The 24,541-nt window shown below is 41.5% G+C and overlaps 1 non-coding gene across 1 annotated transcript; it reads right to left on the reverse strand.

Moving 5' to 3' along the window:
- Window positions 1–213: 213 nt before the first annotated feature.
- LOC142178681 (small nucleolar RNA R71) lies at window positions 214–320 on the reverse strand. Its single transcript, XR_012706948.1, has one exon. It is a non-coding gene; the product is annotated as a small nucleolar RNA R71 (small nucleolar RNA).
- Between the last annotated feature and the right edge of the window lie 24,221 nt (window positions 321–24,541).

The raw sequence follows: 24,541 nt of genomic DNA on the forward strand, positions 1-24,541 counted from the left end.
CCAAATACACATCTAATGGACTTCGAGGAGATTATGAACACCTTTCAATACAATGGTGTATCACGAGATGCAGTGTACTTGAGGGCATTCCCCTTTACACTCAAAGATGATGCAAAGCTGTGGCTTCAAAGTTTGCCCACGGGATCGATTAGAATATGGGAGGAGATGACCAGAAAATTCCTTGATAAATATTTCTCCTCAGCCAAAACGGGCAAGATTAGAAGAGAAATCCATAACTTCTGCCATAAATAAACTGAAACTATTTTTGAAGCATGAGAGAGGTTTAAGGAGATTGTTAGAAAGTGTCAACATAGCGGAATTAAACTCTAGATGCAACTCCAGGACTTTTGGGATGGATTGACACCGGCCTCACACAGAATATTGAGCAATGCAGCCGGAGGCCCATTGATGAAGAAGATTCCAGAGGAGATAGTTACAATTCTTGATGAGTTATCTGAAGATGCTAATCAGTGGCCCTCTGAGAGTGTTGAAAGAAGAAGATCAACCGGTGTTCACCAAGTTGATAATAATACATCTGTGCAGGTATAACTTTATGCTATGGCCAAAGAAATACAAAAACTAACCTTAGCCTCGATACAAAATAAGTCTCATGCAACTTGTGATATATGTGGAAAAGGACACCCTAATCATGAGTGTCAAGACTCAAATGAGGAAGTGAATGCTGTGGGAAATTATCATGCAATGGGTCAGAGGCACCTCGATCTTTCATGGAGTTCACCTGGGGGTACTGCGAATGCATGAAAACAAAACAACCTCAGACCTCAAGGACAAGAAGCTCCTGGTTTTATGAATTAGCATAGGCATCAATTTCAGTCCCAACAGCCCATTCAGTCTGGCATAGAAGACCACATGAAGGCCTTCATTCTGAAAACTGATGCGAGGCTTGAAACTCATAGTGCAGCTATATGAGAACATGGAGCAACTATCAAAGAACTGGGCACTGGTTATCGAAACCTAGAAAGATAGGTTGGGCAGCTAGCCACTCTATTATTTGAGAGGATTCCAGGAACTCTCCCCGCTGATACTGAGAGAAATCCCAAAGAAACAGTGAATGCTATAACTTGAGAAGTGGACAAGTGTTAAAAGATCCCACCCGATCCAAAATGATGTGAAACTTAAAAAATAAAGTGCGGAGCAGCTGAACAATGATGTTGATAAAAAGAAGAAGGGCCAGATGAAACTTTGAGAAGGGAGGAACAGGATGAGAGCGAGCATATGCCTGCTTTATTTCCCTTAAAAGCTATATAGAGAAAAGCTAGACAAGTAGTTTGGGAGATTTTTGGATGTGCTGAAGTAGGTTCATGTAAACTTACCATTCACAGAAGTGTTCACACAAACACCTGCTTATGCCAAATTCTTGAAGAAAATCCTTACAAAGAAGAGGAAGATCGAGAAGACCTCGGTGGTGAAGCTCACAGAGCATTGCAGCGCGATATTGCAAAACAAACTCCCATAAATGTGTGGAGATCCGGGGAGTTTTACTATACCTTGCTCTTTAGGAACCATTAATTTTGATAAGTCTTTATGTGATTCTACTGCCTCAATTAACTTAATGCCTCTATCTATTTACAGGAAATTGGAAAAGGAGAATGGAGAGATAAGGTCGGTGCATATATTATTGCAGTTGGTAGACCAAATGACTATGTGTTAGTTCGGGTGGATAAGTTCGTATTTCCTGTAGAATTTATAGTGGTGAATATGGAGGAGAACAAGGAGGTCCCCCTTATCCTAAGAAGAAGATTCTTAGCAATGGGTAGAGTAATATTGGATATACACGAGAGGAAACTCATGCTTAGAGTGGGTGAGAAGACTGTGACTTTTGAGATGAATGTAGCAAAGGGGACATAAAAAGAAAAACTAGTTGCAAGTGTTGAGTAGAAAGTGAAGGGCTCAAAAAAGAAGGCTGCGGTGAGTGAGAAAGATAGGTGTGTGGTGTACCCTAAGAAAGTTGAGAAGAAGTTGTATGCATGGATGTGCGCATTAGTTCGGGCGCGGGAAATGGAGCCCGACTTTGACTCAGACCCCGACTAGATATTCAGGGAAGTTTCCTCTACCTTATGCTTTTTAATTATGTGTCATGGGGACATGCCACAACTTAATGTGTGGGATGGGGGATATGTTATATGTATGTATGTATATATATTAGTTTTAGTTTTTGTGTTTTAGTAGTTGGAGATAGAAAAAAAATTGAAAAACAAAAACATAAATTGTTTTAAAAAATGTTAAAATTTTCGATTTTTCCCGACGATGGATATCATCGACGGGTTTCTTGAGGGATTAAGGTCGAAAGAAAAAGACAAAAAGATTTTATTTTTTTAGGTAGTGTATTAATTCCCTCTTGGCTTTTCTTTGTACCACGGTTCTTTTCCAAGAGTTATGTTTGAACCGGGTGTAGTTAATTTTTGTTTTGTTGAGGAATAGGAAATATTTTGCTGTGAGTTGAATTGAAAGTAATATCTCTTGACTTTATTATACCTTGATAATAGTAAGTGCTTTAGTTGTGGCGCTTAGGCTCAGTTTTTGACTCTTGTATAAGTACCTTAAATTATATGATTTTTACTTTGCTTAACTGCTTTGACTAGAGTATCATGATAGTCCAATCCTGAGAGAGTTATATGTCATGTGAGAATAAGGTTTTGTATTATTCTGTGCATTACATTTGATGTCTGGAACTTGCCCCGTGTGTTTGCAAAGCGATAGTAGTTTATTCAATTTTGGAAGTGATATAGGCATTTCTTTGTTGAGCCAATTATGTGTTTTCCCACCTAATGAATGCGTATCTTAGTTAACCTTGTTGACCCTGTAATCCTATTTCCTTGGCAACAATATTTTAAGCCTTACCTATTTGTTTGAATTGACCATCTATTTGAACGTTGTACCTCTCATGAGTACTTGAATTTGTTATGAACTTTGTAAAAGTTGAAGTATGGGGTGGTTGGTTTGGCTTTTGAGTGGAACTGTTGAAATAAGGAGAAAGGTGCAATATCTTGAAAAAGTAAGAGCCACTTGAATTGGAAAAGAAAAGAAAAAATAGGTGTATGATTGTGAAAAATGTTCCTTAGAGTGGTAACTTGATGTAATTGTGCTTCGAGAAGTAGGGAGTTAATGTATATTTATGTGAAGGTGGAGTTTTGGTTTGACATAAGTGTGGGGTTTTGAATGGCTAATTGTATGTATTAAAAGTGCTTAGGGAGGTGTAATCACTCTTATATCTAAATGTATCATATGCGTCCCGCAGCCTACATTACAACCAACTAAAGTCCTACTTGACCCTTGACTGAATGAGCTCAATTAGTAGAGTAGTACACTACGGGCAAGCCTATGGTATGTCTTCTGTGGCATATGAATTTTATTTAAAAGAGTGAGTGAATTCTTTCTATCTTGAGTTCCTATTGTCCTTGAACTTTATTGTGTGTGGAACTACTCTCACTTGTTGTGTGAGGGCACTTGATTCATGAAGGAAATGTAATCTCGTTGACCTTTGTACTAGAGTAAGTGAGCAGGTTATAAAAAATGTGCATGTACTTGATGTCGTCCAAATTCACACCACTGATTGGGATTGTGATGTGGTCGATGCAATTATAATTACCTAACGTGAGTCGGGGTTGATTTCACAGAGAGCTTATATTGGATTAGGTATATATCTAGACTAGGTGTATGACGTACCTAAATTGCACTTCCACATAATTGGTTGTTTCTTCCTACTTCTAAAAAGTATAATATTGTTTGTAAATGAAAAGCTAAGGAACGATATTTTTGGTATTGTTATTTTTCAAGTTGATAGAAGATCTAGGGTCGTGACTTCCACCTAGGTGGTTACCTAACGGATTGTGGGATTTAGGGCAGGTTTAATTGGTCGGGGTTGTAATATAGCAATCACACGCAATTACCCACTCTATACCTCTCGGTAGTTTGAGTGGTTTTGCCCAATTTGGCTTTCTCAAGTCCAAATGGGTAATTCACAAAACTAATGATAGATCCGCAAGTCGAGTCTTACTATCTCTAGATTTGACCCTATAATTGGGGCTATCAATTTCTTGAGTTCACCCCAATTCCTTGTTAGCCAAGTTTTCCTAGACTTAGTAGCTCTTTCTCAAGTAGAGACTAGGTCAATTAGGCCAGAATCAATGTTTGCAACCATTAATTCTTAAATTTAAGCAAGAACTAGGCTAAATATCATACACCCAATCACAAACAAGCCCCAAATTAAACACCCATTAGGCACCCACACTAGGGTTGGGTCACAACCCTAGCTAAGAATTTAGCTACTCATAGGCAAAATTGAAGAAACTAAAGAAGAAACTAAGATTAAACTCATAATAGATGATTAACAGAAGAAAATCTAATGTTAAAATGATAAACTATTACAAAATTACCCAAAACAGTAAGGAAAAAATGGCTATCTACTTTCAGGTGTTCAAACTTGCCCTAAATATGACAAAAAGATCTATTTATACCTAGTCAAATTTATCGGACAAAATTGCCCCTTCGGAGGTTGTGCGTCCCCACAATCCTTTATGCGATCCGCACTTTGAAGCTGGCTTGACAGGATGGAATTCTGCGGCCGCACAATTCTGGGGTGCGGCCGCACTTCTTTATATTTTTGCGGATCGCACATTTCTGAGTGCGGCCGCACTCTTGGACTTGAGCTGGACATGGGAGATTTCTGTGGACCGCACATTTATTAGTGCGGCCGCACTTTTGCATTCTGTGGCCGTACAATAATAGTGCAGTCCACACTCCTTCAGGGACCAAACATACCATCTCTCTGAACCTCGTCTTCTGCGGCCGCACAATAATTATGCGGTCTGCACTTTGCGAAGGGAATTTGTCAGTGGTTCTTCATAGTCTGCGGCCGCACACAGTATTGTGCGGTCCGCACTTTGCTCTTTTCTGCTTTATTTTGGACCTTGTCCAATTTTACTCCTTCTTGAGTTGGTTTTCATCTCTTTGGCTCATTTCCCAATATTCCTGTAAGAAAGCATATTTCATTAGTTATCGGGAATACCTTTAAGCATTTTTGAGCTGAAACGAAAGTAAAACAGTGCAAATAAGTGGTCAAAATCCCTACTTATCAACTCCCCCAAACTTAAGCTTTTGCTTGTCTTTAAGCAATTAAGGTAATTCCCACCTCCACAAGGACAGAGCTATTTTAGCTGGCCTAAGTTGAAGCAAACACCCATCAATTGGGAATAACGATTACCCACACACTTATGAATCATCAACTAGCCTATGTTTTGAATGTTAAAGCACAAATAGCTCTAATGTGATGCTTGAGCATCAAAAATTGACTTTATTCATCAAGGAAGTTCGCACTTTTATGTAGGTCACTATGGATCCCAAACTCCTCCTCCTATACTCTCCGTAAGCTATTCTCACTCAAGAATGAAGCACTCAATGCAATGATTCAAGAAAGGTTCGCTCATCACTCTCAAAAGAATGTCACAAGCCAGGCTCTAAATACCATATGCTTGCCCCTCATGTAGATCACCACTAATGTAAGCTTACTCGGCCTGAAATCACGTAGTGCTTTTTCGTCATGTGATGAAGGCTTTTGTACTAAGGAGGGAAATATTGGAATGGAACCGGTTCATCTTTCCTTTAGCATTCCATTTTCTCTTTTTGGCTCATACTTTGCCAACTCTTTGAGTCATTTTCTTTTTCCTTAGGGCAACTAGAGAGACTTGACACCACTCTTTCTTGGTCATGCTATTCATATTCTCCTTCTTTGTTTTTTCCATGCTTTGCACTTTTGCTTTCTTTTGAATCTTTTCAACCCTTTCACATTATTCACTTTCTTTTTGTGTTTTTCTTTTATTTTTTCTTTCTTTTTCTTTGCCTTTCCTCTTCTTCATTTCTTTTCTCTTTTTGTGCCTTGATACCATCTTCAAACTCCTCGTCTCTCCCCCAAACTTATGTTTTCGCCATCTGTTTCTCATGAGTGCTAAAGAAAGCTCGGGTGCCAAGAGAGGGTCACTATAAAATGGGTAAAGGCTTGTAACATGGTTATTGAATGAAAAAGACTTTAGGCTAAAAAGGATTGACTAGGAATAATATAATTGGTGGGCCATGGAAGGTTTCAAAACGGGTCAAGGAGAGCCTACAATCACTTCTCAAGCCAAGCTAACTTAGAATTTTGCCTAGAAACACATTCGGGGCAAGTTCTAGACCATTCACACGGGTACTTGGACTTATAACAAAATACCTCACCTCTCACACAACTGGTTTGTTAAAGAGAATAGAGCCGAGGTCCCACAACAACTGCATTCAAGATTAAAAATCGCTAATCGTTCAACTAAACCACCAGATGATTGCCTAAGTCAGCACAAGAGTCACAAGGTCACTAACTAGAGCCATTTCTTTCCAAAAACTTATTTTTAACCATAAGTCTGTAGTTAAGTTGTGTTGGTACCAAGTGAAGCATGCTTGACCCTTATTTATTCATTAATACTACTGTTTCTACCTAAACATCAAAAACGGACTCGATCCCTTAAGAAGGTTGTCACGCCATCTATCGTTGGGAAGAGCCACCTGGTTCACACAAAACTCACCTTTGGAAAGAACCCTGACATTATGAAAACTAAAGGCTTATTGTTCACTTAAACATAAAAAGAATCTAACAAATAAAAAAGAAGCTATTTAAGTAAATAAGAAGCTATATTATTAAGAAAACTAAATGAAGATGCTATGAAATAAACTACTGAAAGTAAGGCAAATGAATATACAAACAGAGGGGAATAGAATATATACATCAAAAGGGAGGTAGGAATATATACATAATGAAAGAGAAGATAAAGATAAAAGAAAAAGAGTATTAAAGTTATTACAGGCCAATGTCATCAAATGTTATCAAATCAAACCAAAATAGACCACCCCCAAAATAAAAATAAGCATTGTCCTCAATGCTTAGCAAAATCAGAATAAGGAAAGGTAGAGAGTAAAGAGAACTCCCTATGTGGTCTCAGGGTGACTGGCAGCATCACACCCTCGGGCTCCTGCAACTAGATCTCATCATCATCTGGCTGGGGAACAACGGTGTTGGCGAACATCTAAAGCATCTTCTCGGCAGTGTGGGCAGCAAGGTCTGGCACGTCAGACTGGCTAGCTGGTGCCCCTATTGATGGTGCTGCTGGGTCTGATGGTACTAATGGATCTGTCTCCATCAGTAGGTCAAATGGCTAATCACCCGCTGCTGCAATCTTTGTCACCTCCTTTCTCAATCTCTCCATTGATTTCTTTGAAGCCTGGGATTTCCTCATCTTCTTTACCTGCTTGCCGAACTCCTCAATAGCTTCCCCATGAGCCACCAGTGTATCCATAATGGTCTTCTGGTTCTCCAGAATCTTCTTCAATGTTTCCCCCACTGACGGAGGGACCTGTGGCACTGTTGGGGTAGAAGACCGTGCTGCAACAACACTGGATATGTCAGACAGCTTAGGAGTGGCTGCCTGCATCCAGTTGTTAAGACTCGTTAATGTCTGGGAGACTCGCAACGCAGTGAGTGGATAAGTGGATGAGGCCAGCACTGGTACTGATGATGATGGTCTAGAAGATGAAGGTGGTGGCATGTCAACTGTCCTAGTGGAAGGCTCGGCTGTTGTGGAAGGCATGGGAGATGTAGATGGCTCAACAACAGACTCTGTAACCACCACCGATGGATCATCAGACTGACCAACGGTGGTAGTGACGTTACCCTTGAATTTTGGGTTGTCCGCACCTTGCAGGGAGTACCATGAGAAGGGATTTTTTGCCCTCACTTTTGCATCAAAAGTCCTTGGCTCCACCTTTGCATCATTGAAATATTCTGTGAGGGTGTTAGGATATGGGTAGGAGCTTTCACCTTTTGGGACAGCCCCTGTCATGTTAGCCGACATGATGGCACCGCATTGATTGGGTACCCGACCATAATAGATGCCACCAGAACTGCTTGGGGAATTGAAAGATTGTTCTCATTCAAGCTTGGATCAATACGGCTGCATACAAAGGTTTGCCACCCTTTTGCTTCAAAATATAGGGTGGCCCGTGTGATAGGAATCTCTGCTGTGATCCACGGTGGTGGTGGTCCTGGAGTAGCCAAAATCTCTGCTAACCAGGGGTGAGCTGCATCACCCATAGCAAGAGTTTTCAGGTAATGGATTGCCTCTACCTCCTCAAAGCCCAGGTAAGTGTTCAGAGTGCTGGGGTCAAATTTGACTTTTAAATTTCTCACTTTGGTTATTTTGGTACCCTTCTTGATGTGAGCCACATTGGCATAGAACTCCCGTACCAAGTGCGCATTTGCATCTATGACACTTTTGGTGAACCACTTCCACCCCTTTCGCTCCCCGAAATATCTAAAGATATTTGGATTGTATTTATCCAAATCCTTCATTAAGAACTGTCGCTCAAGTGTGAGCGATCTCCGGGGCCACCACTCTCGGAACCTTGTGAAGGCCGTCAAACTCTCAAATCTATCCTCCCATACATCCTTCTTCTTCGACCTCTCTAGGCCACCCACTCGAGTGTCACCTCCTCTACCATCATCTGGGACATTGTCATTATCATCTACTGCAACTGGTGCAGGAGGTGTAAGTGTAGAGGAGGGCTCTGAACCCTGGCTACCAGCATCGGAACCCTCATAAGAACTTGTTGTAGTGGAGGGTTCATTGCGCAATTGATATCTCCCAGTGGTTTGTGGTGGTTGGGACTGGGCCTCAGACTGTACCTCCACTGAATGACACTCGGAGGCTTCCCTATACGGGGCATATGAACTAGATTCTGAGGGCTCTATGGCCCTACCTCTCACAGTAGTCGGCTTTTTGGCGATGGCTTTTAATTGCACTCCCAGTGGGTGAGTGCCCTTTCCTCGACCTCAGGAGGGTTCACCTCTCATTTAGATGTATCGCCTCTATCTTGTGACCGAACCATTGTATGCAATACAAGGCACATAATTAGTTAGAGGTCAAAACAGTGTAAACAGTTGCATTACAGTTGCAGAAAAACAGTCCACAGAAGAGACAGTGCGGACCACATAATTTTGAGTGTGGCCGCAGACTGCTATGTACGGATTGCACAATTTCAAAGAGCGGTCGCACATCCTGAAGTGCAGACCGCACAATTTTGAGTACAGCTGCACATTCCCAAGTTTAGAACACTGGTTCTCTGAAGTTCCATAGTGCGGTCGCACACATTTTTCTGTGGCCGCACAATTTTCTACGGACCGCACAATTTTGAGTGTGGTCCGCACTTTTCATGCAACACATTTGCCCTAATTTAAGATCTGCGGACCGCACAATTTTGTGTGCGGCCGCACAATTTGAAATTAAGCGGCATTGACTTTAGGTTTTGCAATTTTTGCACAATTTAGACATGGTATTTGCAAATAAACATGATTAATGATCTACCTAGTCCCCAATGAACACACTTGATGTAACCCACGTGATTTTAAGCACACATGAATAACATTTGACATTTTAGGCCTACAAATAACTATACTAATCAAGAACAAAAATTAAGAAAAATGGAAAATCTAACATAGATTGAACATACCAGTGATGAAGGATGCAGGTGAGAATCTAAACTTGATGAAATGAGTATGGAGTGTGAGCTATTTTGTGGTGCATTGTGTTTGCTTAGGTCTCAAGAACTCAGAGTGTGTAAAGTTGAGAATAGTGCTCAGAGGACCATTTATAGGTTGACCAAGTCGGTCAAAAGTTGAGTTGAGTGCGGCCGCACAATTTTGAGTGCGGTCCGCACAATTTTGAGTGCGGTCCGCACTCTTTACCCGGACCTTTGCTGAGATTCTGCGGTCCTCACAAAAGTGAGTGCGGACACAGAAATTTGTGCGGTCCGCATAATTTTGTGTGCGGCCGCAGAATGGCCTATTCTCTGCAACTCAAAACTTCAGAGAGTTAACATTTTTGGGTCTCCAGTTGTGCGGCCCTGCGGGTGCATTCATTATTGTGTGGTCTGCACAATAAATGTGCGGTCTGCACTTTGTTCAACACTTGACCAAATATTTCAAACACAGTCCCTGCAATGTACACTCATTCCTGCAATTCACTTCAAAACTAGTTAGCTCAAAACAAAACCTATCTAACAATGAAGAAAATGAAAAATGAAAAGAAACATGGATTCCCCCCAAGAAGCACATGATTTAACGTTGCGGCACGACGCGGATTACCATCAATCACTTGAAATGAATTAATGCCACGACGTGGCCATCATCAACTTTGCCAAGATAATGCTTCACCCGGTGACCATTGACTCTAAACACTTAATCATTTTTATTTTTCAAGTCCAATGCACTGAAGGGTGTCACATGCACAACCTCAAATGGACCACTCCAATTAGGCTTCAACTTTCCCGGAAACATTCGTAATCGAGAATTGAACAATAACACAAGATCACCTTCTTTGAACTCCTTGTTCCAGATGTACTTGTCATGGAGGTACTTTATCTTGTCCTTATATAAGGACAAAATTGAATGTGCATGGTACTGGAATTCATCAAGCTCATTCAATTGTGCCACCCTCAAGTTGGCGGCGACATCCCATTCAATATTAAGCTTCTTCAGTGCCCACATAGCTTTGTGCTCAAGTTCCACCGGAAGGTGACAAGCTTTACCGAACACTAACCGGTACAGAGACATAACAATTGGTGTTTTGTAAGCTATCCTATAAGCCCAAAGAGCATCATCAAGTTTCTTTGACCAATCCGTATGGTTGGCATTCACTGTCTTTGACAAAATACTCTTGATCTCCTAGTTGGAGACTTCCACTTGCCCGCTTGCTTGAGGATGATAGGGGGGTCGACACTTTGTGAGTGATACCATACTTTGTGAGTAAGGTATCAAAAGCTTTATTGCAAAAGTGCAATCCCCCATCACCAATAATGGCCCTTGGAGTACCGAATCTCATGAGGATGTTCTTTTTCAAAAATGCCACCACACTGCGAGCTTCATTGTTGGGTAAAGCCACGGCTTCAACCCACTTTGACACATAATCCACCGCTACCAAAATGTAAATGTTCCCACAAGATCTCACGAATGGACCCATGAAATCAATGCCCCACACATCAAAAATGTCAATCTCCAAGACGGTGGTGAGGGGCATCTCATTTTGTTTTGAAATCCCACCGGCCCTTTGACATTCATCACAACGCTTGACGAGATCACTAGTGTCCTTGTAAAGAGTAGGACAATAAAATCCACAACTCAACACTTGTGTTACCGTTCTAGCTCCCCCATGGTGACCACCATATGGTGAAGAGTGGAAAGCCTCAAGAATTTTCACTTGTTCCTCCTCTGGTACACATCGTCGAATCACACCATCGGTACAAATCCGGAAGAGATGCTGCTCATCCCAATAATAGTCAAGGCAATCTCGTTTGAGCTTCTTTCTTTGGTTTGAAGATAACTCATTCGATACAATACCACTCACAAGATAATTTGATAAGTCAGCGAACCATGGCATCCCGGTCATTGAAATGGTTAGAAGCTACTCGTCGGGGAAGGAATCATTTATCTCAAGGCCATCATGTGGCCTCCCCTCCTCCTCCAAACGAGACAAGTGGTCTGTCACTTGGTTTTCACTACCCTTGCGGTCTTGAATCTCTTGATCAAACTCTTGCAATAGAAGCACCCACCGCATTAACCTTGCCTTTGAATCTTTCTTGCTCATAAAATATCGAAGCGCCGCATGATCGGTGTGGACAATCACCTTTGTACCCATCAAGTATGGGCGGAACTTCTCCATAGCAAAGACAATAGCAAGGAGCTCTTTTTCGATCACTGTGTAGTTGACTTGGGCATCATTCATGGTCTTACTAGCATAGTAGACCAGATGGAAGATTTTATTGATACGTTGCCCCAACACTGCTCCAACCGCCACATCCCTTACATCACATACGAGCCCAAAAGGCAAGCTCCAATCCGGTGCGGTGATAATAAGAGTAGTAGGCAATTTGAACTTGAGCAATTTATATGCCTTCATACAATCCTCATTGAAATGGAACTTGGCATCCTTCTCTAAAAGTTTACACAAGGGATTTACCACCTTAGAAAAGTCCTTGATGAATCGGCGATAGAACCCCACATGACCCAAGAAACTCCTCACTCCCTTCACGGATGTAGGGGTGGGAGTTTAGAGATCACCTCTATTTTGGCCTTGTCGACCTCAATACCATGCTTTGAAATTTTGTGGCCGAGGACAATGCCTTCCTCGACCATGAAGTGACACTTCTCCCAATTCAAAACCAAGTTTGTTTCCTCACATCATGCCAAGTCATTATCCAAGTTGTTCAAGCAATCATCAAAAGAGTTCTCGACCACGGAAAAGTCATCCATGAAGACCTCAAGAAAGTCCTCCACTATGTCGGTGAAGATGGCCATCATACACCATTGAAAGGTTGTCGGTGCATTGCATAACCCAAATGGCATCCGCGAGAATGCAAAAGTACCATAGGGACAAGTGAAAGTAGTCTTCTCTTGGTCCTCCAGAGAAATAAGAATTTGATTGTAACCGGAATATCTATCAAGGAAACAATAGAAAGCTCGACCGGCCAACCTATCAAGCATTTGATCAAGGAATGGAAGCGGTAAATGATCTTTTCGAGTGACTTTGTTGAGCTTCCGATAATCCATACACACTCTCCACCCAGTGACCGTTCTTATAGGGATCAATTCATTCTTGTTATTTGTTACCACTGTCATACCTCCTTTCTTTGGGACACATTGCACCGGAGAGGTCCACGAGCTATCAGAAATGGGGTAAACAACCCCGGAATCCAACCATTTTATGACATCCTTCTTCACCACCTCTTGCATTGCTTCTTTTAATCTTCTTTGATGTTCAAAGGAAGGTTTGGCATCCTCCTCCAAAATAATCTTGTGCATACAAAAGGCAGGGCTTATACCTAGAATATCCGCCAATATCCATCCTATAGCTTTCTTCCTCTTTTGGAGCACCGCCAAAGTAGAATCTATCTGCACGTTAGTCAAGCAAGAGGAAAGAATAACCGGTAAAGTAAAACATGGTCCAAGAAACTCATACCTGAGATGTGGAGGCAATGGCTTTAACTCCAAAGTGGGAGGCTCCTCGATTGAGGGCTTTGTTGGAGGAGTCTTCTGGTTCTCAATATCTAAGGATAATTTCAGGGTTCATAAGTGTACAACCCCATTCCTTGCAATGCATTTACACATTCCACGTAGCCCTCCTTCTCATCATCATCATGATTAAGCAATACGTCTTCCAAAGTATCATCAACATTCATCACGGAACTAGCATCATCAACAATTACTTCGGTTACTAAGTCCATAAAAGAACAAACTTCATTGCTATTTGGTTGCCTCATAGATTTGCACACATGGAAAACCACCTTTTCATCGCCCACCTGGAAGGTGAGCTCACCGGCTTCCACAAAAATAAGAGCCCTCCCTGTAGCAAGGAAAGGTCTACCCAAGATAATAGGCATCTCATAGTCCACTTCGCAATCAAGAATCACAAAGTCCGCAAGAAGGATGAACTTATCAACACGAACCAACACATCATCAATAATATCCAATGGTCTCTACATAGTATGATTCGCCATTTATATCCTCATAGATGTGGGTCTTGGTTGCCCAATTCCCAAAGTTTTAAACACCGAGTAGGGCATCAAGTTGATACTCACCCCTAGATCACATAGAGCTTTGGCAAAGTCGGCGCTCCCAATAGTACAAGGGATTGTGAAAGCGCCGGGATATTCTAATTTCAGAGCCATTGAGTGCACAATAGCACTCACTTGATGCGTCATCTTGATAGTCTCACAATTCATTGATTTTTTCTTTGTCACCAAATCCTTCATGGACTTTGCATAGCCGTGCATTTGTTCCAATGCCTCAACCAATGGAACATTAATAGATAAGCTCTTCATCATGTCAATAAACTTCTTGAATTGGTTCTTGCTATTTTGCTTGGCGAGCCTTTGAGGGTATGAAGGAGGAGGCCTTGGCATTGGTTCCTTGTCCTTTGGCACTACCAGTTCCGGTATGTCAATCATGTGTTCCTTAGACGGGTTTACTTCTTCTTGGGTCTCCTCCACATTTTCATCAATCTCAATTCTCACTTCTTCATTAGCTTGAACCACATTGCTTGGAATTTCATCTTCTTGAATCACTACATCATCATCCACAACTCTTCTTTGGTTTGAGGTTTTTGCCTCCCCACCTTTTCCACTCCGTGTGGTTATGGCCATGGCATGTCCCGTGTTGTTCCCACCCTTCGGGTTCACTACCGTGTCACTAGGTAGTGCCCCTTTAGGACGATTGTTTAAAGCTTGCGAGATTTGCCCTAATTGAACTCCAAATTTCGGATTGAAGTGTTGTGAGAGGCTAGTTGAGCATCGGAGTTGGCATTTTTCTCCATCACCTATTTGAACATATTTGCAATCCGTACTATCTCATTATTGGAAGAGCTATAGCCATGGGACGGATAAGGAGGCGGGTTCCTTGGTTGTTGATACATCGGGGGCCTTTGAAAGCCCGACCCCCGATTCCATTGGTTATTATTCCAACCTCCTTGGTTGTTGCCTCCAAAGTATCCTTGATTGTTGTCACCCCAATTGCCTTGGTTGCCTTGATTATTCCAATTGCCTTGATTATTGTTATTGTTCCAATTACCTTGATTGTTATTACCACCACTCCAATTGCCTTGGTGGTTTTGATTGTTCCAATTTCCCTGTTTTCCTTGAGAACGCCATTATTGTTGACTCGGGCCTTAAGAATTGTTTCTTTTCCTCTTGCTCATTGTATGATTAGTCTTGGTCAAACCCATTATCATCTTACACAAAGTGTTCCACACGGTTTTGTATTTGTTGACCCTTTTGCCTTCTTTTGTTAACCATCATACTCACACCTTCCATTGCATTCACTTTCTTAGGACCTTGAACTTGTTGAAGTTGAGCTTTGGCTAATTTATTCATTGTGGTCGTCAACTCGGCAATTGCTTGCCCATGATCATACGATTCCTTGTGTAGGTGAATCACATTTGGATCACCTTGAGGAACATTATCTCTACTTTGCCATGCCGATGAAGTATCCTCTATTTCATCCAAGATTTCACAAGCTTCGGCATATGGCATTGTCATGAAATTCCCATCGGCAAGTTGGTTGACCACGCATTGATTGGTAGTGTTAATCCCCCGGTAGAAGGTTTGTTGAATAATAGCCTCAGTCATATCATTATTCGGGCACTCTTTTACCATGGTACGGTACCTCTCCCAAATCTCGTGCAAAGGCTCATTGGGTTCTTGCTTGAATGTCATCCCGAAGAGTATCCATATGCCCGGGAGAAAAGAACTTGGCAATGAATTATTCTGCCAATTCATCCCATGTATGGATAGAATGGTTTGGCACTCTTTCTAATCAATCTAAGGCCTTTCCCCGTAGAGAGAAGGTAAATAGCATCAACCTTAGAGCATCCTCGGAGACGTTGGTCTGTTTACTCCCCCAATAAGTATCCACAAACCCTTTTAGGTACTTGTATGCATTTTGACTCGGAACCCCGGTGAAGAATCCCCGTTGCTCTAGCAATATAAGCATCACATTGGTGATTTGGAAGTTTCCCGCCCTAATACGGGGTGGGACTATTGCACTTGCATATCCTTCGTTCGGCAACACTCGGTGTGGAGCCACTCTTGGTAGTGGTGGAGGAGGGACGCGAATATTATCATGAGGCAGTTGGCCTCGCCTATTTACTTGAGGTTCAAGAGGAACCTCATCACCTTGGTCATCGTCCACTTCCTCCCCCAAAGGAAAATTTCCGAGAGGATCATTGTTGAGAGTCATTTTTGTACCTATAATCAATTCACAAAAAAGTTAGTAACCCAGAAGGAAAAGAAGACAAGTCACACACAAAACCAAATATTTAGCTAAATCCGTTTTTAGCTCTCCGGCAACGGCGCCAAAAATTGATGTCACCCAAATTCACACTGCTGATTGGGATTGTGAAGTGGTCGATGCAATTATAACTACCCAACGTGAGTCAGGGTCAATTCCACAGAGAGCTTATATTGGATTAGGTATATATCTAGACTAGGTGTATGACGTGCCCAAATTGCACTTCCACATAATTGGTTTTTTCTTCCTACTTCTAAAAAGTATACTATTGTTTGTAAATGAAAAGCTAAGGAACGATATTTTTGGTATTGTTGTTTTTCAAGTTGATAAAAGATCTAGGGTCGTGACTTCCACCTAGGTGATTACCTAACAGATTGTGGGAGTTAGGGCAGGTTTGATTGATCGGGGTGTAATATAGCAATCACATGCAATTACCCACTCTATACCTCTCGGTAGTTTGAGTGGTTTTGCCCACTTTGGCTTTCTCAAGTCCAAATATGTAATTAACAAAACTAATGATAGATGCTCAAGTCGGGTCATACTATCTCTAGATTTGACCCTTTAATTGGGGCTATCAATTTCTTGAGTTCACCCTAATTCCTTATTAGCCAAGTTTTTCTAGACTTAGTCTCTCTTTCTCAAGTAGAGACTAGGTCAATTAGGCCTGAATCAATGTTTGCAGCCATTAATTTTTAAATTCAAGCAAGAACTAGGCTAAATATCATACACCCAATCACAAACAAGCCCCAAATTAAACACCCATTAGGCACCCACACTAGGGTTGGGTCACAACCCTAGCTAAGAATTTAGCTACTCATAGGCAAAATTAGAGAAACTAAAGTAGAAACTAAGATTAAACTCATAATAGATGATTAAGGGAAGAACATCTAATGTTAAAATGATAAACTATTACAAAGTTACCCAAAACAGTAAGGAAACAATGTGTATCTACTTTCAGGTGTTCAAACTTGACCTAAATTTGATAAAAAAATCTATTTATACCCAGCTGAAATTATCGGACAAAATTGCCCATGTAGAGGTTGTGCGGCCGCACAATTCTATGTGAGGTCCGCACTTTGAGGCTGGATTGACAGGATAGACTTCTGCGGCCGCACAATTCTGGGGTGCGGCCGCACTTCTTCAGATTTTTTCAAACTACACATTTCTGAGTGCGGCCGCGCTCTTGTACTTGAGCTGGACATGGGAGATTTCTGTGGATCGCACATTTATGAGTGTGGCTGCACTTTTGCATTTTGCGGCCGCACAATAATAGTGCGGTCCGCACTTCTTCAGGGACCCAGAACACCATCTCTCTGAACCTCGTCTTATGCGGCCGCACAATAATTGTGCGGTCCGCACTTTGCGAAGGGAATTTGTCAGTGGTTCTTCATAGTCTGCAGCCGCACACAGTATTGTGCAGTTCGAACTTTGCTCTTTTATTCTTTGTTTTGGTCCTTGTCCAATTTTAGTCCTTCTTGAGTTGATTTTCATCTCTTTGGCTCATTTCCCAATATTCCTGTAAGAAAGCACATTTCATTAGTTCTCGGGAATACCTTTATGAATTTTTAAGCTACAACGAAAGTAAGAGAGTGAAAATATATGGTCAAAATCCCTACTTATCAGTACTCTAGATAAGTCCTTCTTTCCTTTCCCTTAAAGGGATACCTCTTGTCTAAATTCATTGTCCATTCCATTAATTGTTTTTCTTTGAATACCTTTCAGTCTAACTCTGTTCCAAAACTAAGGCGACAAAGGGATGGCAAGACTGATTTACAAGGCTTTTGCTTGATACAAGTTAATATTCAAGAGGCACTCAGCCTCGGCAGGGGCATCAAGTCAACCCCGACTGGCCATGGTGGCTGATTCTTTGAAATCAAAATTCTTAAAAGGCGGAAATCAAATTGAAAGTGCCTACAAAGGCAAAATAAAGTTGAAAAGGTTAAGTCCCACGCAACCAACCGTCATGTAAGAGTTTGAAAAGTCAAAGGCTCTCTGGAGCTAGGAATGCAAGTGGTATTAAGAAAATAACTAACGGCAAGTTGAAATCATCATCAAAAGAAGACGGGCCAAGATCAAGTGGCTTAAACACTCAAGGCCGCAAAACCAACCACTGTTTCAAACTAACAATAGTTCTTTGTTTGCAAAAAATAGGAAACAGGTGCAATCCAAAAGCAACCTTGTAATAAGCAGGTGGAACCAAAAAGAAATCACGCGGAGGCTAAAATAGCTCTGTAGCAGCAACAACTCCAAAAGGGAAGTCTTCTCCAAATTCTTTCCCCTATTTTACTCATTCTCTTAATTAAAAAAGAAAGAAAGAATGTTCAAAATCATGAATAGCATAGGGTCTCCACTCCCTAGTTAATTTTATTTTAGACATACGGTCTCCACTCCTAAGTCTCTTTTCCAACATAGGGTCTCCACTCTCTAGTTGATTTTATTTTAGACATATGGTCTCCACTCACTAGTCTCCGTTTCCAACATAGGGTCTCCACTCCCTAGTTGATTTTATTTTTGACATAGGGTCTCCACTCCCTAGTCTTCTTTTCCAACATAGGGTCTCCACTCCCTAGTTGATTTTATTTCAGACATAGGGTCTCCATGTCACGATACAAAATCCACTATAGGTCGTGATGGCGCCTAACACCGCCGTCAGGCAAGCTAACAATGATTGGTCAACTTAATTACTCATTCTTATTACTTTTGAAATCATAATTTCCATTAGTTAAATAGTATAAAATAGAATTTACAGGGTAAAATAATAATATTATGTGAACTACAATAATAAACACCTGTAGGAACCCCCAAAACCCAATGTCATAAGTGCATGAGCTTTTTCTAAGGAGTACAATAATAATAGTACAATATCTGTCCAGAATGTAAACAGACAGGATAAAATACATAGTGCGATGGAGACTCGATGGCTGCGATGCATAGACTGGAATGCAGCTCACATAAAGTCCCCTCAACAGGTGCACCTACGAGCCAAGATGATCACCAAATAACTTGTCAGATCCTGCACATTTAGTGCAGAAGTGCATCATGAGTATGTAAATCAACGCGTACCCAGTAAGTATCTAGCCTAACCCCGGAGAAGTAGTGACGAGTGGTCGGCATCGATACTTACTAAAGGTCCAATAAAGAAATATAATAAAACATAAGCAGGTATGAAACGTACCGGAATGATGGGGTAAATCTATAAATTATATAATCTTCCAATTACTTCTTTTAAAGCAAGAATTTCTAGATCTTGTATTCTACCTTAACAACTCAGAAAATGTCAAGTGTCAATCTCAAATAAATAAGGAATACCATATAAAACGTCAGGCATCAGTAGAAGGTTTATCTCGTGAATATTCAGACTAATAGCTTTATAACGCACGATTCTGCCGAGGTCGTTCGGCCCGATCCGAAATAATGTGTACACTGTCGAGGGTCGTGCGGTACGAACCATAGATGCATCTATATACTGCTGAAGCATTCGGCCCGCTCCACAAGAAAAGGAAGGAAGTTACTAAATTACGAGACACTTGTTTACAATGAGCATAAAATGAATATAATGTTTACCATTTCTCAAATAACTCGCCCACAACTCACAGTGTTAAGGCATGGCCTAGTGTACATACATTTATTTCTAAATCAATTTCAATTGCTACTTCAACTAATTAAGCCAGCAGAAAGAGTTCAAATAATTCAATTATTACATGATACAGTCCTAAGTCCACCTGGACATAAACATGCTTTAGCTACGTACAGACTCTCCTCACCTCGTGCATATGTAGCACCCACAACTAGTTTCATATAACACGAAATATCACCTAGGGGTAGTTTCCCCCTCACAAGGTTAGACATGAGACTTACCTCGCTCCGAAGATCCATAACCAGCTTCAAGGCCTCTCTAACACCTCAAATCAATGCCCGTCGATCCAAACCTATTCAAACAATATGCAAACCAATCCAAATATACTGTAATACCCATAATTAATCAATTTAAACAATTCTCAACTCCGCTCGAAAAGTCGATAAAGTCGACCCTCAGGCCCACGTGCCCGGATTCCGAAATTATTTTGAGATAAACCTTACCCATAACACCACGAACTCAAATATATAGTTTATTCCTAATTCCATGTCCAATTTCGTGGTCAAAAATCCAAAAATACCAAATTCTAGGTTTTCTACCAAAATCCCAAATTTCTACTAATTGTCATGTTTAAATCCATATACAAACCATGTATTTAACTTGTAATAGATGGGAATCACTTACCTTGTGTTGCTTGATGAAAATCCCCCCCTTGAATCTCTCCAAAATCGCCCCAACCAAGTGAAAATGAAAGAAAATAGGCCATATCCTCCTTTTAAAAGAACACCTCTGCCAAGATGACCTTCCGCTTCTGCGATCAGCTTGGCCGCTTCCGCGGCGTCGCTTCTGTGGCGAAATCCACGCTTCTGCGAAGTCGTGCCCAACAACCCCTTCCCGCTTCTGCACTCCAGGCACCACATCTGCGATCACGCAGGTGCGGGAATTGCTTTACATCAACGGCCTCTGCTCTGATCACCTTCAGTCGCTTCTGCGACCCACCTCCTCGCTTCTGCGATGCCTCACCCACAGGTGCGGTTCCTCTTCTGCGGACACTCGACCGCATCTGCGGTCTCAGCTTTCCCCCAGCAAAATCTGCTTTTGCGCTAGCCTAGCCGCTTCTACGGAGTCGCATTTGTGACCCTTTTTCTGTAGGTACGATTGCACCAGCAATTATCCAAAACCAGCATTCTTCCACTTCAAATTTCGATCTGATTCCAATCTGAAACTCACCCGAGGCCCCCTAGGGATCCCGTGTAATCACACCAACAAGTCCCAATACCTCATACAAATTTACCCAAAGGCTCTAGACACCACAAATAACATAAAAATCATGAATCGACGATCAAAATCTCCCTTTCAATTTTCAAGCTTCCAAACTTCGACGAATGCGTCCGATTCATATCAAAACATTTTGGAATGAAGCCAAACTTTGCGCATAAGTCATAATTCACAATGTAAACCTATTCCAAGGCTCGGAATCCCAAACGGATATCGATAACATCAAAATCCACTTCAAGTTAAACTTAAGAAATTCTTAAACTTTCAAAATGCCAACTTCCCATAATAAACACCGAAATACTCCAGGACCACCCTATACGCAACCCGAACATACGCCCAAGTCGAAAATCTTCACATTGGAACCTTCAAATCCCGATTCCGAGGTCGTTTACTAAAAACTCAAATCTTAGCCAATTCTTCCAACTTAAGGCTCCTGAAATTAGAATTTTCTTTCCAAATAAATCCAGAACTTCCCGAAATTCAATTCCGGCCACACGTACAAGTCATAATACCCGAAGTGAAGCTACTCAAGGCCTCAAACTGACGAACGACACGCTAGAGATCAAAATAACCGGTCGGGTCGTTACATTCTCCCCCACTTAAACATACGTTCATACTCAAACGATCTAAGAACTATTGCGGAGTTGTCCAAAATCATTGTTTAACACCTCGGCCACCTGTCCGTGCCACCACAACCCAGTGGAGCACATTAGCTCGAGCCAAACCGAAGATCCTCCCTATAACCTTAGCTAACAAGCTTTAGAACCAAATTCCAACTTCCGAATTTCTTTACAAGACCTGATTCTAGCACACGAAAATCGTATCAATCAACACACACTATACCAAAACACGATCATGCACCTATGTTGAAATCACACCCTGCACCTCATAAGTCGGTTGCCCATAATAACATTCTCCGTCCACACTAGCAAGAATTTCATGAATCGGATGCCCGTAATACATCTCATGACGCATATAAGTCTTGTTCCAACCTTCGAAATACTGCCACGACAGTTGAGATGTGTAGAAACTAATAATTTCCTGCTGAATAAATAAATCACGGAGTCTCTCCTCCTGACCGGACCATTACCTCATTCTGACTGAATAACAATATTTTCTCTTTAATGAACCTTATATAAATCTTATTGCACTGATCCTAGCTCCAATAACCTCGTCTCACCCAGTACAAGCTGCTCAGGCAATAAGCCACCTCAAACACCGTCCAGAATCTCATATGGCATCATCAAAGCGCCAACAAGCTACAAACTAGAATGTGATACATAGGGAAAAATAAACTCTAGAAAAAGAACCACCTGGCCCACGTAACATCGAGGATGAAAACAAGGCATACAACAATAAGTATAAGGAACTAGTCTCAACATCTCACTGTTGAGGCGTGCAACCCGATCCAACTATATACCTGTGGCGGCGTGCCACCCGATCCCCACATAACAATCAAGAAGAAAACACACGTCAAGCCATAACACTTATACTTACAAAATGCCCGAATATTGACCACAAGCACGCCAAGTGCATAACACAAATCCAGGGGAGACGGATAGTGCAATACGCTACAAAACCCAAGCACAACTAAGGTGCAATAAATGACCTGCATCTCGAGAGCCATCTTGCTCACATAATACCACAAGCTACACGGGAACTCAACACGTGTGTGAATAATCAAGCTGTCTCACAGCCCACATGGAGATTTACATGGAATAGTTGACGACGAGAAAAACATCCAATGCCTGACGCCTCCGCTGTAAGTAATGCTAAGACGAATGAACACATCCGACTTGACGTAGAGCACACATTCACTTTAGACCCACCAACGGACCTCAAACCGATTTCGATCATACCATATTGGGCCAATAACCTTCAAAAGATCCACAATGGCCCTATCCATGACACATAAGAATAGCCGTCAAATCCGAAACAAACTCACACGGTCCACAGCCCAAAGAATAGAATGCCTCTCAGGCATAAACTCTCGCATTTGTGATATTACCATAACCTCCATACTTAGGTTTTAATCTTTAACAATCAAGAAACCAACATGCCACACTTATACAAATCTCCATGTGGGGTACGCTCCCACGACCTTCTGCTCAGGTAGCAAAGTCCGCACATCCATACCATCAACCGTTCTAATTATGTAAAGAAAATCGAGAATCTGCCAAATACACAAAGCCTCTTACACAGAACGATATTCTCATGTGACACTAAAGAAAATGCCAGCTTACTCTGAACATCTGAATTCTCCCTTGCTCATCTGAGCTCGTGACATTCTTGACAACGCAAAACTGCAACCATGATCCTCAACTTTCAAATTCCCATACCGCTCACTGCACCTATCATGCCGCTATGCGATAATACACGCATTTACCATAACCCTTGAAATACTAGTAGAATAAACACTTCATTGGCTAGAAAACTTTCACTTATCTCATTTTAGATGAACCAATGTAACACGCAACTGAATTCCCAGATCGCAGAAAATGCAAACCTCAAGTCGTGATCTAAACTTCCATGACTCTTCCGGAATCCATTTACACCACAAGGCCATTTGAATCAGATAACTCCCAAATCAATCAAGTTGTGGTGGCTGTCAATCCCACGCGTACAACCACAATCCACATGTATAACTTCACATGCCAAAGGAGCTGATCATTGCCACAATCATGCTGATCCAACCATTACTAACTGACCCAACTTCTTTCAATTTACTTTGGACTTGCCTTAGAAATAATAATAGCTCCATTCAAAACATAACAAACCCGATTCGCACTCATCCCGAGTGACCCGAATTACGAGACCACATCGTCTCAATACCCATGAATCATCTCATACTCTCTTTACGTGCACCATAGCATTTCCAACTGGTACATCCATTCTACAAGAGCTTTCGAGAATCCAAAGCTATTTCTTTCTTTTCTCCAATACTGAATCGCCTACCCGATGATAGCATAGAACATTTCAAGTCCCGTTGGTAAACCATTGTGAAAACTCGATCCTTAACCACTCAACGGACCCGAAATCCTTAAGTAATGCACTTTGATTCTTGAACCCACTAGGACTATTATCGAGAGTCACCCACTCTGACCTGACCCTGAATATAACCAAACTTCAATGCTCTGCTAGCACATGAACACTCTCTCAAAGAAGCAACCAGCTGAATTTATTTCCTTGTACATTACTCCACAAAAAGCATAAACTTTGTGTCCTCCCAGACATGCACTTCAATTGATAAGGCGAAGTATAGCACACATTCCTCAAGTTCCTTGCTCGAATTACTCCTGATATCTCCTTTTCTTAATCATAAATAACCCACCAATGCATCGATAACCAGAAATCGCACAAGCATACAACCACGTGATCCAATTATAGACGGTGGGGCTCCCCCACTTAGCTTTAAGCTACTATCGCATAATGTAGAGCCCACAACGATTCCTCCTTCTCAATTACTATGGTTTCATACTGGTAACCCACCAAATTTCTCAAAGTCTTTTGTTAAGCCTTTCATGAACATTATGAATCATCTGTCACAATCACATATTCGACCTCACACCAGGTAGCAAGTACTATTATTTGCAGAAGCTTCATCAACATCACGCAACCGCTAACCTGCTCATAGGAGATAGCCCAACTGTGGAATTCCATGCCGACATTTTCCAACGGAGTTGCACTTGTTGCAACTACTACGAAATCAGTAAACCTCCTGAGCCCGTGCTCATCCACCAGCTATTCGAGTCTGTTCATTCTCTATTGACACCAACTGAAAGTTCAACAATACCTTCCAAACTCAAGTC

Source organism: Nicotiana tabacum, chromosome 24 (genome assembly GCF_000715075.1).
Source record: "Nicotiana tabacum cultivar K326 chromosome 24, ASM71507v2, whole genome shotgun sequence".
Classification (NCBI taxonomy): Eukaryota; Viridiplantae; Streptophyta; class Magnoliopsida; order Solanales; family Solanaceae; genus Nicotiana; species Nicotiana tabacum.